Source organism: Stegostoma tigrinum, chromosome 11 (genome assembly GCF_030684315.1).
Source record: "Stegostoma tigrinum isolate sSteTig4 chromosome 11, sSteTig4.hap1, whole genome shotgun sequence".
Classification (NCBI taxonomy): Eukaryota; Metazoa; Chordata; class Chondrichthyes; order Orectolobiformes; family Stegostomatidae; genus Stegostoma; species Stegostoma tigrinum.
In genome coordinates, this window is record NC_081364.1 from 85,807,432 (window position 1) to 85,815,860 (window position 8,429).

General features: G+C 47.6%; 1 pseudogene; it reads left to right on the top strand.

The window, feature by feature from the left end:
* Positions 1 to 666: 666 nt before the first annotated feature.
* On the top strand, positions 667 to 830 carry LOC132210280 (U2 spliceosomal RNA; annotated as a pseudogene).
* Positions 831 to 8,429: the final 7,599 nt, after the last annotated feature.

Below are 8,429 nucleotides of genomic sequence, written 5' to 3' on the forward strand. Positions count from 1 at the left end.
TCTCTGTGCCACTGCGTGCTGCCCTTGAGGCGGCTGCGTGAGGGGGAACAAGACTGTCTATCACCTCCTTCTGGACAGTGCCTATGCACAGGAGGTCTGGAGGGGGATGCAGTGGTATTTGTCGAGGTTCATCCCGAGTAGATCCGTGATGCGGGACTCCATGCTCTATGGGCTGTTTCCCGGGATGCACACCGAGACCAACATCAACTGTGCCTGGAGGACCATCAATGCGGTGAAAGACGCTCTTTGATCTGCCCACAACTTGCTGGTCTGTCAGCTGAAAGAACTGACCCCGACCGAATGTTACAGACTGGCGCACTCCAAGGTCCAGGACTACGTGCTGAGTGACGCGCTAAAGCTTGGGGCAGCCGCCGCCAAGGCGCGGTGGGGAAAGACCACCGTATGAAACCCCTCGTCCAGAATAGAAAAAAGGGCCCTATCTGGTAACTGGGCCCAGCTGGCACCTTCCCCAACTGGTCAGGGGGCCAACAGGGACTGTGCGGGGTGAAGACTGCCGGTGTATTTTCTTTGCTTTGTTTTTTTTCTTCATTGTTTTGTTTTTTTTCCCCTTTCGTTGGTGTACGTACGCCCTGGGTAACCCAGAGCAGCTTGCATGACTGGGTAGGTGTATGAATGTGTTTTTTTTGTACATCTTATGAATAAAGTATATTTTTTCAAATTAAAAAAAATGTTCTTATCGGCTTTTAATATCTGATATGTTCTTTACTTAAGGACCCTATATTAAACCGATTTTTTGGAACAGCAGCTTGCTCTGTCCTCTCCATGCATCATCCTAGTATTGCAGTATTCCTAGGAATGGTGCAGTCTCATTAAACCAATTTTAAAAACAGCCTTATCAAAAACTGAAGAAGGGTGTCTAGGCCTGAGGCATCGGACTTCCTGCTCCTTTGCTGCTTGGCCTGCTGTGTTCATCCAGCTCTGGACCTTGTAATCTCCAGCAGCTCAGCACTCTGGAACCGTAACAGCCCTTAGCCCAACAAGTCCACATCAAACCTCAGAGTATCCCAGCCAGACCTATACCCCACCTAATCGACCTCTCCCTTCACACTACAGGCAATTTAACATGGCTAATCTACCTAGCCTGCACATCTTTGGACTGTGAGAGCACTCTGAGGAAACCCACACAGACACAGAGAGAATGTGCAAACTCCACAAAGGCAGTCACCTAAGGCTGGATTCAAACACGTGTCCTGGTGCTGTGAGGCCGCAGTGCTAAATACTGAGCCACCATGCCGCCAAAGTGCTTTCTCTCAGCACTCTCACCCAACTTTCTCCAAATATGCTTTTTCCAAGGTAACCGTTAATCTCTCCTTTTCTGCATGCTCAGCACTTGTTCCAATGTTCGTGCCTCATGTGTGGTGCATGTCGCATCTTCCCACCAACACCATCCCTGAATATTCACACATGGCAACAGAAGTAAAAGAAAATTGCCTGCCAATACTACCTCATTACAAATAGCATTTCAGAAAAAAAAACAAAAGATGAAGCGATCGAAGTACTCACTAGTTTTGACTTTGATGGTGACGACCTGGGATGTATTGAACTAGAGATTTTGGAAACACTGAGCCACGAAAGGATATGGCATATACACTGCACGTTTTTCATTTGAGTGCAACAGCAACCAATCAAATATGTGCTTTATTTTTCTCAAGTCAAGGCCTGTGAGTTTAATCAGATTACCAATTCACTGACATGGGACACAACTGCAAATGACCAAGCCAATTCTCACATTAGCCAGGCCAGGAGATATTTGCAAATCTACCAAAATGAGCCAGAAGTTAGATAAAAATGCTACATCAAGATGCAGAATTGCCTGTCTGCAAAGTACATGCTTTCTGTAAGAACTCTGCAAGCTTTTCAGCACCTGAGACGTGTTCTGCCACAATATCTCTGCCTTTCTCTGGTATTTTTGCACTTTGATGTCTCAACTAGAACTTAATGTTTCACAGTGCTCCTGTCTTGCCTGGTTGTTTATCACAGGCATGAGCCAGGCAGCTTAGCATCGTTATTACCAGCAGTCAGTCAAGGGCTGGTCAGCAGCTGTGGCAACAAACACATGTTTCGACCAAATGGTCACGTCGCAAAGTCTCAGGGAAACAGTTCTCAGTCAGGGCAAGGGAGACAGGATTCAGTCAGGAGATCCTGACACAGCATGTCCAAGGAATTATTCAATATCAGCCATGTGGGGCAAGCACGATCAGAGGATCTGTATCACTATAGTACAGAGAGGTGGCCACACTCACTACTAATTGCATTCTCAAAATGCTCCAGGAGATTGGTTGAGCCTGAATTATGAGCATCAATCCAAGCTGACCCTCTCCATTCTTGCCATTGGGGGTCAGTTTGATGAAATTCTCAAAGGTGTTCAGGAGATTGGGAGTTTCATAGCTCCCTGAAATAGCAACACAAGTGGATAAGACGGTGAAGAATTTCACTTTCACGGTCCACAGCATCAGGATCTGGTCAGCTTTGATATCTGGCTCATAAGTGAGATGAGGCTTTTTTTCAAACATGTCAGAGCATGCATTGTTCCTACGAGAACAACTATGGTTCCATTCATGCACTTTTTTTTGTTTCAACCATGAAATGGCCACAACTTGATCAAAAGTGAAAGTAGCCATCAACCAGTTTGAACTGTCAGTTGTCAAATAAATTAAGACAGAGATAAATGTATTTGCGGGAGATTTTTTTTTTAAAATCATTCATGGGATCTTGATATTACTGGATAAGAATGGCAGTTTCCTTCCCTAAAGGACATAGGTTTTTCCAACAATGACAATGGATTCACGGTCATCATTAGATTCTTATTTCCAGATTTTTTTTTAAAAACTCAAATTCCACCATCTGGAATGGTGGGATTCAAACCTAGGTCCCCAGACCATTATCTCGGTCTCTGTGGAGTAAAGTACAGCAGACTAAATAGAAAATAAACCAAGACATTGTATGCTATCTGGTGCATACGTATTCATCATGAAATCCATCACTGCTATGGACAACAGGTAAAGATTTGAAGAGACTGCATTCCGCCCCCGGCCCCAATGCGAACAGAGTCACAATGGACACCAGGTTTCATAGCCGATTGGGAAAATGCAATCGGGTATATAGTACTGGACACCTCCCAATCTTTTGTTTAGACTTAAAACTTTCATTTTGTGGGCAAAAATCAAAAGGAAACATTACGACTGTTTACAAATCGACAAATACCTATTAAAAGTCGAAATGTGTCTGTGGAGAGCAATAGGATCAGTAATTGTAAAAGGTGTGCAGACATAACTAATAAATAAAGGGCCATCGAGATCATCATAGAATTCCTACAGTGTGGAAGATGGCCATTCAGTCCATTGAGTCCACACGAACCCTGCAAAGAGCATCCCATCCAGTCTCACACCCTACTCTGTCCTTGCATTTTGCACACAAGACACTAAGGGTAATTTAGCATAGTCAATCGACCTATTTTGCACATTTATGGACTGTGGGAGGAAACCAGCGCAGACAGGGTCTGGGTAAGACACTCTTCATAGGTTCAGTGTGGACTTGATGGGCCAAGTCATCTGCTTCCACACTGGAGGGATTCTACGATCTCCAGAAACAAGCCCAAAAATACCTGGTTTGGAGACAGCTAACAGCAGAATTTAAAAAAAAGTTACTCAAATTTGCTGCTAGTTAACCAGTCCTGATGGACCAGGAAATCCCTTTTCACATACTGTGCTGGTGGATAGTCTTTAGTCAGTGTGAATGTGTCGTGATGTGACTATTTCCAAGCTCCACCTGACAAATATACAACTGTTATTAACATTTTATTCACAACATCAGCACCTTTAATTGAGCAGGGATTAGTAACATCAGTACAAACAGCCAAAAACTATGGTTCATTTGATCGTGAGCGTGATAGCAAAATCCTTCAACTGTGGTTCTTTGTGACAGTTTGGATGACTGAGTGAATGCTTTCCCACACTCAGAGCTCACGAATGGTCTCTCCCCAGAGTGAAATCGCTGGTGTGTCAGAGGGGAATTCGAGTCAGAAAAACTTTCCCACACATAGAACAGGCCAATGGTCTCTCTCCAGTGTGAATTTGCTGGTGTATCAGCAGGTGAGTTGTCTGAGTGAATGCTTTCCCACATTCCAAGCAAGTGAATGGTTTCTCTCCAGTGTGAACTCCCTGGTGTTTAAACAGGTTAGATGACTGAGTGAATCCCATACCACAATCAGAGCGGGTGAATGGTTTCTCTCCAGTGTGACTCTGGTGGTCAGTTTCCAGCTAGGATGGATGAAGAAATTCCTTCTTGCAATCTGCCCATTTCCACAGTGTCTCCCAAGTGTCACTGCGATGGTGTTAGGACATTTCAGATGAATCTTCAGACTCTTATACACAAACCATTTGCATTTGTCCAAAGTGTGAGTGCTGCTTTCTCCTTCAACGTTCAAAATCCTGAGATAATTGGGTTGTGAACTAAATAGGGAGACAGATCGAAGATGGAGAGAGAAGATATGTGGAGAGGAGACGGACAAGTCAAAGATGCCAGCATGGAGCAGGTAAAGGTGAGTATAGGTGGGGAGGTAGTGAGGTGATAGGTCAGTTTAGGGAGGACAGACAGGTCAGGGGGGTGGGATGAGGTTAGTAGGCAGTAAATGGGGGTGCAGCTTGAGGTGGGAGGAGGGGATAGGAGAAAGGAAGAACAGGTTAGAGAGGCAGGGACAACCTGGGCAAGTTTTGGGATGCAGTTGGGGGAGGGGAGATCTTGAAGCTTGTGAAATCCACATTGACACCATTGGGTTGCAGGGTTGCCAGGCAGAATACAAGTTGCTGTTTCTGCAACCCTTGGGTGGCATCGTTGCAACACTGCAGGTGGCCCAGGATGGGCATTTCGTCTGAGGAATGGGACGGGGAGTTGAAATGGTTCACGACTGGGAGGTGCAGTTGTTTATTGTGAACCGAGTGTAGGTGTTCTGCAAAGCAGTCCCCAAGCCTCCGCTTGGTTTCCCCAATGTAGAGGAGGCCACAACGGGTACAGGGGATGCGGTATACCACATTAGCAGATGTGCAGGTGAACATTTGCTTGATGTAGAAAGTTTTCTTAGGGCCTGGGATGGGGGTGAGGGAGGTGGTGTGGGGGCAAGTGTAGCACTTTCTGCGGTTGCAGGGAAGAGTGCCAGGTGTGGTGGGGCTGGAGGGGAGTGTGGAGCCACGGGAGTTACGGAGAGAGTGGTCCCTCCGGAAAACAGGCAAGGGTGGGGAGGGGAAAATGTCTTTGGTGTTGGGGTCGGATTGCTGATGGCAGAAATGTCAGAGGATGATGCGTTGGATCCGGTGATTGGTGGGGTGGTACGTGAGGATGAGGGAGATTCTTTTTCGGTTGTTATTGCAGGGACGGTGCGCGAGGGAGGAGTTGTGGAAAAATGCGGGAGACACGGTCAAGGGCATTCTCGATCACTGTGGGGGGAGCAGCGTTGCGGTCCTTGAAAAGGAAGGACATCAGATGTACGGGAGTGGAATCCTGGGAGCAGATTCGGCAGAAGTGAATGAATTGGGAATAGGAGATGGCATTTTTTGAGGGCGGTGGGTGGGAGGAGGTGTATTCTAGGTAGCTGAGAGAGTCGGTGGGCTTGAACTGGATATTGGTTTCCAGACGGTTGCCCAAGATGGAAACAGAGGTCCAGGAAGGTGAGAAAGGTGTTAAGAGATGGCCCAGGTGAACTTAACGTTGGGGTGGTAGGTGTTGGTGAAGTGGATGAACTGTTCGAGCTCCTCATGGGAGCACGAGGCAGCGCCAATACAGTCATCCATGTACCGGAAAAAGAGGTGGGGTTCAGGGCCAGTGTATGTACGGAAGAGGGATTGTTCCGACAAAGAGGCAGGCATAGCTTGGGCCCATGCGGGTACCCATGGCCACCCTCTGTCTGTAGGAGGTGGGAGGAGTTGACAGAGAAATTGTTGAGGGTGAGGATGAGCTCACCTAAGCGCATAAGGGGGTCAGTGGAGGGGAACTAGTCAGACCTGCAGGACAGGAAATAGTATAGGGCTTTTAGGCCATCTGTATGGGGAATGCAGGTGCTAATGTGCTGTACTGCATCTGCTGTGCCCGTTGTGGCCTCCTCTACATCAGGGAAACCAAGCAGAGGCTTAGGGATCACTTTACAGAACATCTACGCTCAGTTCGCAATAAACAACTGCTCATCCCCGCCTCCCTAACATGTTCTTCCTCTCACCTATCCCCTCCTCCCGAGACTGACCTATCCCCACCTACATTCACCTTTACCTGCTCCATTCCCACTCTTTAACTTGTCTGTCTCCTCTCCACCTGTCTCCCTGTTTATTTCAGTATCCCCTGCCCCTTCCCCATTTCTGAAGGGTCTAGGCCCGAAAATGCCAGCTTTCCTGCCCCTCGGATGCTGCCTGTCCTGCTGTGTTCCTCCAGCCCCACACCTTGTTCTCTCACTTTCAGCCAGAGGCGGCCGCGCATGCGCCCAGCTTCACCTCGGCCCTTTTAAAGTTTCAAAGCTGCCGCACATACGCCCCGCGGATCATTGCCCCCAATAAAGATGGTGACGGTCACACACACCTATCGTCATCTGAGGCATTGATTTGTTTTCTGCAAATGTGAGTCTGGGAGTTTCAAATGTGTGTTTTCCGACGTGCACTAACTGTTTGTAAACCTTCCAAACCCATACAAATATTACTTCCCTCCAGCTTTCAGCCATTTTGCTTTCTTTACCGTGTCCTGCTCTTACCTCAATTGCACAAATCTTGGTCTCAGCGAAGGATCTAGGCCCGAAACGTCAGCTTTCCTGCTCCTCCGATGCTGCTTGACCTGCTGTGTTCATCCAGCTCTGCACCATGTTATCTCGGATTCTCCAGCATCTGCGGTTCAAATTATCTGAGCAACTCTGCGCTGCTCTCGTGGATGAGCACGTGGTTCACACCGATCCCGCCCCCTCCTCATTCTGATTGGTTAGAATGGCAGCGACATCCGCCAGTCATGCACGGCACCCCTGTGCCCCTATTGGCCCCTCGCTGACATCAATCACCCAGACGCCATTGTCAGCTGGAGCATGCGCAGTGCTTTGTGTTGGCAATGTGAGAAGCTAATGATCGTCGTCACAATGTTGCATTTTGAGACAAATGAGACTGAGAACTGGATGAGAAAGATTGTTACATCAGCGATCCTGGGGTTTTAATAAGTCGCTCTGAGGAATGGGCATTGCACCCGAAACGTTAACTCTGTCTTTTTACCTTCACGGATGCTGCTAGACCTGCTGAGCTTTTCCAGCAACTTTGTTTTTGTTCCTGATTTACAACATCCCAGTTCTTTTGTTATTTTTTAATAAGTCGCGATTGAAAAGGGTTCCTGCAGCTCAAAGCTAAAGATACTCTTGATACCGCTCTGTCAGCGAATAGAGAAATGGCGGGGAAATAAGGATAATAAATACAGGTCTAGTAGTCCTCAGGTAAGATGTAAAGAGAATAACTATGAATATGAAGAACATCACGTGGTGAAGTGAGGTGAGTGTTGTTCATATGAACTGTGATTGGGCAGAGAGGGAGGTTAATCAAAAAAGAACAAGCATAAAGGACATTCTCAAGAAAGGTCTGTGCAATGGTAAGCAACGAGAATCAGAAGATAAAAGTCCATGACAGAAGAAAAAGTTTGAAGACCGAGGCTGCAAAAACTCCAATAAGTTGTATCACTGCTCTACTGCCTAGTTATTGGCATAAGCAGTATAATCCACATTTACCTGGAAATAGAGATAATAAAATGTGAGGCTGGATGAACACAGCAGGCCAAGCAGCATCTCAGGAGCACAAAAGCTGACGTTTCGGGCCTAGACCCTTCATCAGAGAGGGGGATGGGGAGAGGGAACTGGAATAAATAGGGAGAGAGGGGGAGGCGGACCGAAGATGGAGAGTAAAGAAGATAGGTGGAGAGAGTATAGGTGGGGAGGTAGGGAGGGGATAGGTCAGTCCAGGGAAGACGGACAGGTCAAGGAGATGGGATGAGGTTAGTAGGTAGATGGGGGTGCGACTTGGGGTGGGAGGAAGGGATGGGTGAGGGGAAGAACCGGTTAGGGAGGCAGAGACAGGTTGGATTGGTTTTGGGATGCAGTGGGTAGAGGGGAAGAGCTGGGCTGGTTGTGTGGTGCAGTGGGGGGAGGGGACGAACTGGGCTGGTTTAGGGATGCAGTTGGGGAAGGGGAGATTTTGAAACTGGTGAAGTCCACATTGATACCATTAGGCTGCAGGGTTCCCAGGCGGAATATGAGTTGCTGTTCCTGCAACCTTCGGGTGGCATCATTGTGGCACTACAGGAGGCCCATGATGGACATGTCATCTAAAGAATGGGAGGGGGAGTGGAAATGGTTTGCGACTGGGAGGTGCAGTTGTTTGTTGCGAACTGAGCGGAGGTGTTCT